Source organism: Oncorhynchus kisutch, linkage group LG17 (genome assembly GCF_002021735.2).
Source record: "Oncorhynchus kisutch isolate 150728-3 linkage group LG17, Okis_V2, whole genome shotgun sequence".
NCBI lineage: Eukaryota > Metazoa > Chordata > Actinopteri > Salmoniformes > Salmonidae > Oncorhynchus > Oncorhynchus kisutch.
In genome coordinates, this window is record NC_034190.2 from 21,626,094 (window position 1) to 21,632,376 (window position 6,283).

Sequence of the window (6,283 nt, forward strand, 5' to 3'; positions counted from 1 at the left end):
CAGATAGGGGGGAGTGAGGCCCAAGAGGGTTTTATAAATAAGCATCAACCAGTGGGTCTTGCGACGGGTATACAGAGATGAGGAGTATAGAGTGCAGTGATGTGTCCTATAAGGAGCATTGGTGGCAAATCTGATGGCCGAACGATAAAGAACATCTAGCCGCTCGAGAGCACCCTTACCTGCTGATCTATAAATGATGTCTCTGTAATCTAGCACGGGTAGGATGGTCATCTGAATCAGGGTTAGTTTGGCAGCTGGGATGAAAGAGGAGCGATTACGATAGAGGAAACCAAGTCTAGATTTAACTTCAGCCAACAGCTTTGATGTGTGCTGAGAGAAGGACAGTGCACCGTCTAGCCATACTCCCAAGTACTTGTATGAGGTGACTACCTCAAGCTCGAAACCCTCAGAGGTCGTAATCACAACTGTGGGGAGAGGGGCATTCGTCTTACCAAACCACATGATCTTAAAAAAAAAAAATTACTTCACCTTTATTTAACCAGGTAGGCCAGTTGAGAACAAGTTCTCATTTACAACTGCGACCTGGCCAAGATAAAGCAAAGCAGTGCGACAAAAACAACAAAACAGAGTTACACATAAACAAACGTACAGTCAATAACACAATAGAAAAATCTATGTACAGTGTGCACAAATGTAGAAGAGTAGGGAGGTAAGGCAATAAATAGGCCAGGGAGGTGAAATAATTATAATTTATCATTAACACATATATGTGCAGATGATGAGGTGCAAGTAGAGCAAGAGGATAAGTAACAATATGGGGATGAGGCAGTTGAGTGTGCTATTTACAGATAGGCTGTGTACAGGTACAGTGATCGGTAAGTTGCTTTGACAGCTGATGCTTAAAGTTAGAGAGGGAGATAGAATCCAGCTTCAGTGATTTTTGCAATTCGTTCCAGTCATTGGCAGCAGAGAACTGGAAGGAAAGGCGACCAAAGGAAGTTTTGGCTTTGGGGGTGACCAGTGAAATATACCTGCTGGAGCGTGTGCTACGGGTGGGTGTTGCTATGGTGACCAGGGAGCTGAGATAAGGCGGGGCTTTACCTAGCATAGACTTATAGATGACCTGGAGCCAGTGGGTTTGGCGACGAATATGTAGTGAGGGCCAACCAACGAGAGCATACAGGTCACAGTGGTGGGTAGTATATGGGGCTTTGGTGATAAAACGGATGGCGCTGTGATAAACTACATTCAGTTTGCTGAGTAGAGTGTTTGAGGCTATTTTGTAAATGACATCGCCGAAGTCAAGGATAGTCAAGGATAGTCAGCTTTATGAGGGTATGTTTGGCAGCATGAGTGAAGGAGGCTTTGTTGCGAAATAGGATGCCGATTCTAGGTTTAATTTTGGATTGGAGATGCTTAATGTGAGTCTGGAAGGAGAGTTTACAGTCTAACTAGACACCTAAGTATTTGTAGTTGTCCACATGTCAGAACCGTCCAGAGTAGTGATGCTAGTTGGATGGGAGGGTGCGGGCAGCAATCGGTTGAAGAGCATGCACTTAGTTTTACTTGTATTTAAAAGCAGTTGGAGGCCACGGAAGGAGTGTTGTATGGCATTGAAGCTCTTTTGGAGGTTTGTTAGCACAGTGTCCAAAGAAGAGCCAGATATATACAGAATGGTGTCGTCTGGGTAGAGGTGGATCAGAGAATCACCAGCAGCAAGAGTGATATCATTGATATATACAGAGAAAAGAGTCAGCCCAAGAATTGAACCCTATGGCACCCCATAGAGACTGCCAGAGGTCCGGACAACAAGCCCTCCGATTTGACACATTGAACTCTATCTGAGAAGTAGTTGGTTAACCAGGCGAGGCAGTCATTTGAGAAGCCAAGGCTATTGAGTCTGCCGATAAGAATGCGGTGATTGACAGAGTCGAAAGCCTTGGCCAGGTTGATGAAGACGGCTGCACAGTACTGTCTTTTATCAATGGCGGTTATGATATCGTTTAGGACCTTGAGCGTGGCTGAGGTGCACCCATGACCAGCTCGAAAACCAGATTGCATAGTGGAGAAGGTACGGTGGGATTCGAAATGGTCGGTGATCTGTTTGTTAACTTGGCGTTCGAAGATTTTAGAAAGGCAGGGCAGGATGGATATAGGTCTATAACAGTTTGGGTCTAGAGTGTCTCCCCCTTTGAAGAGGGGGATGACCGTGGCAGCTTTCCAATCTTTGGGCATCTTAGACGATATGAAAGAGAGGTTGAATAGGCTAGAAATAGGGGTTACAACAATTTTGGCTGAAAGTTTTAGAAAGAGAGGGTCCAGATTGTCTAGCATAACTGATTTGTAGGGATCCACATTTTGCAGCTCTTTCAGAACATCAGCTGTCTGGATTTGGGTGAAGGAGAAGTGTGTGTGTGTGTGGGGGGGGGGCTTAGGCAAGTTGCTGCAGGAGGTGCTGAGATGTTGGCCGGGGTAGGGGTAGCCAGGTGGAAAGCATGGCCAGCCGTAGAAAATAGCTTATTGAAATGAGGCATGCTTATTTAAGATGGTGAGGAAAGCACTTTTAAAGAGCAACCAGGCATCCTCTACTGACGGGATGAGGTCAATATCCTTCCAGGCAACCCGGGCCAGGTTGATTAGAAAGGCCTGCTTGCTGAAGTGTTTTGGGAGCGTTTGACAGTGATGAGGGGTGGTTGTTTGACCAGCGACCCATTACGCAGGCAGGCAATGAGGCAATGATCGCTGAGATCCTGGTTGAAGACAGCAGAGGTGTATTTAGAGGGCAAGTTGGTCAGGATGATATCTAAGAGGGTGCCCATGGTTACGGATTTAGGGTTGAACCTGATAGGTTCCTTGATAAATTGTGTGAGATTGAGGGCATCAAGCTTAGATTGTAGGACGGCCGGGGTGTTAAGCATGTCCCAGTTTAGGTCACCTAACAGTACGAACTCGAAAGATAGATAGGGGAAATCAATTCATATATGGTGTCCAGGGCACAGCTGGGGGCTGAAGGGTGTCTATAGCAAGCGGCAATGGTGAGAGACTTGTTTCTGGAAAGGTAGATTTTTAAAAGTAGAAGCTTGAATTGTTTGGGCACAGACCTGGATAGTATGACAGAACTCTGCAGGCTATCTCTGCAGTAGATTGCAACTCCGCCCCTCTTGTCGGAAAATGTTATAGATAGGGATGGAAATATCAGGATTTTTGGTGGCCTTCCTAAGCCAGGATTCAGACACAGCTAGGACATCCGGGTTGGCGGAGTGTGCTAAAGCAGTGAATAAAACAAACTTAGGGAGGAGGTTTCTGATGTTAACATGCATGAAACCAAGGCTTTTACGGTTACAGAAGTCAACAAATAAGAGCGCCTGGGGATGGGAGTGGAGGTATGGGTTGCAGGGCCTGGGTTAACCTCTAAATCACCAGAGGAACAGAGGAGGAGTAGGATAAGGGTACGTCTAGAGGCTATAAGAACTGGTCATCTAGTGCGTTCGGAACAGAGAGGTAAAGGAGCAGATGTCTGGGCGCGGAAGAATAGATTCAAGGCATAATGTACAGACAAGGGTATGGTAGGATGTGAATACAGTTGAGGTAAACCTAGTTATTGAGTGACGATGAGAGGTTTTGTCTCTAGAGGCACCATTAAGCCAGGTGAGGACCCCGCATGTGTGGGGGGTGGAACAAAAGGGCTAGCTAAGTCATATTGAGCAGGGCTGGAGGCTCTACAGTGAAATAAGACAATAATCACTAACCAAAACAACAATAGACAAGGCATATTGACATTAGGGAGAGGCATGTGTAGCCGAGTGATCATAGGGTCCAGTGAGTAGGTAGGCGAGCTGGAGACACGGCGATTCAGACAGCTAGCAGGCCGGGGCTAGCAGGCTAACAGATTATCCTTCGGGGGACGTCGCAACGCAAGAGCCTGTTGAAAACCCTCGGATGGTTACGTCGGCAAACCAGTCGTGATGGATCGGAAGGGCTCCATTGGGTGAGGCGGGTTGCAGGAGAGTATGTTCAGTCTGTAGATGGAAATTGAGTTTAAAAATATATATATAAAAAATATATACGAAGAAAAATATATATACATGGGACGGGACAAGACAAACAGACGTCCTACTGCTATGTCATCTTGGATTGATATGATTAGATTGACTGATATACCTTTGTTCTGGAGGTGTTCAGAACAAGGTTAAGTAACATTGAAAAAATCAGAAACTTTCTGTCCAAAAATGATGCAGAAAAATTCATCCACGCTTTTGTCACTTCTAGGTTAGACTACTGCAATGCTCTACTTTCCGGCTACCCAAATAAAGCAAAAAATAAACTTTAGTTAGTGCTAAACCCGGCTGCTAGAATCTTGACTAGAACCAAAAATGTGTTTCATATTACGCCAGTGCTAGCCTCTCTACACTGCCTTCCTGTTAAGGCAAGGGCTGATTTCAAGGTTTTACTGCTAACCTACAAAGCATTACATGGGCTTGCTCCTACCTATCTTTCTGATTTGGTCCTGCCGTACATACCTACACGTACACTTCGGTCAGAAGACGCAGGCCTCCTTATTGTCCCTAGAATTTCTAAGCAAACAGCTGGAGGCAGGGCTTTCTCCTATAGAGCTCCATTTTTATGGAATGGTCTGCCTATCCTTGTGAGAGATGAGGTTTCAACCTTTAAGTCTTTATTGAAGACTCATCTCTTCAGTAGGTCCTATGATTGAGTGTAGTCTGGCCCAGGAGTGTGAAGGTGAACGGAAAGGCACTGGAGCAACCAACTGCCCTTGCTGTCTCTGCCTGGCCGGTTTCCCTCTCTCCACTGGGATTCTCTGCCTCAACCCTTATTACTGGGACTGAGTCACTGGCTTACTGGTGCTATTCCATGCCATCCCTAGGAGGGGTGTGTCACTTTTTTTACATAAAAAAATAAATAAATTATATAGCCCTTCTTACATCAGCTGATATCGCAAAGTGCTGTACAGAAACCCAACCTAAAACCCCAAACAGCAAGCAATGCAGGTGTAGAAGCACGGTGGCTAGGAAAAACTCCCTAGAAAGGCCAAAACCTAGGAAGAAACCTGGAGAGGAACCAAGCTATGAGGGGTGGCGAGTCCTCTTCTGGCTGTGCCGAGTGGAAATTATAACAGAACATGGCCAAGATGTTCAAATGTTCACAAATGTCCAGCATGGTCAAATAATAATAATCACAGTGGTTGTCGAAGGGTGCAGCAAGTCAGCACCTCAGGAGTAAATGTCAGTTGGCTTTTCATAGCCGATCATTAAGAGTATCTCTACCACTATTGCTGTCTCTAGAGAGTTGAAAACAGCGGGTCTGGGACAGGTAGCACATCCGGTGAACAGGCCATAGCCGCAGGCAGAACAGTTGAAACAGGAGCAGCAGCACGGCCAGGTGGATTGGGGACAGCAAGGAGTCATCATGCCAGATAGTCCTGAGGCATGGTCCTAGGGCTCAGGTCCTCCGAGAGAGAGAAAGAGAGAAAGAGAGAATTAGAGAGAGCATACTTAAATTCACATAGGACACCGGATAAGACAGGAGAAGTACTCCAGATATAGAGGTATAGAGGTAGAGATACTCTGAATGATCGGCTATGAAAAGCCAACTGACATTTACTCCTGAGGTGTTGACCTGTTGTACCCTCAACAACCACTGTGAATATTATTATTTGACCCTATGAACAGTTGTTGAATAGTATAATCTCCACCCGGCACAGCCAGAAGAGGACTGGCCACCCTTCATAGCCATAGTTCATCTCTAGGTGTCTTCCTAGGTCCTGGCCTTTCTAGGGAGTTTTTCCTAGCCACCATACGTCTCAATCTGCATTGCTTGCTGTTTGGTGTTTTTTTTTTACCCCTTTTTTCGTGGTATCCAATTATTAGTAGTTACTGTCTTGTCTCATCGCTACAACCTCCGTACGGGCTCGGGAGAGACGAAGGTCGAGAGCCATGCGTCCTCCGAAACACAACCCAACCAAGCCGCACTGCTTCTTAACACAGCGCGCATCCAACCCGGAAGCCAGCCGCACCAATGTGTCGGAGGAAACACTGTGCATCTGGCAACCTTGGTTAGCGCGCACTGCACCCGTTCCGCCACAGGAGTCACTGGTGCGCGATGAGACAAGGATATCCCTACCGGCCAAACCCTCCCTAACCCGGACGACGCTAGGCCAATTGTGCGTCGCCCCACGGACCTCCCGGTCGCGGCCGGTTACGACAGAGCCTGTGCGGGAACCCAGAGTCTCTGGTGGCACAGCTGGCACTGCAGTACAGCGCCCTTAACCACTGCGCCACCCGGGAGGCCCAAAAGACTGTTA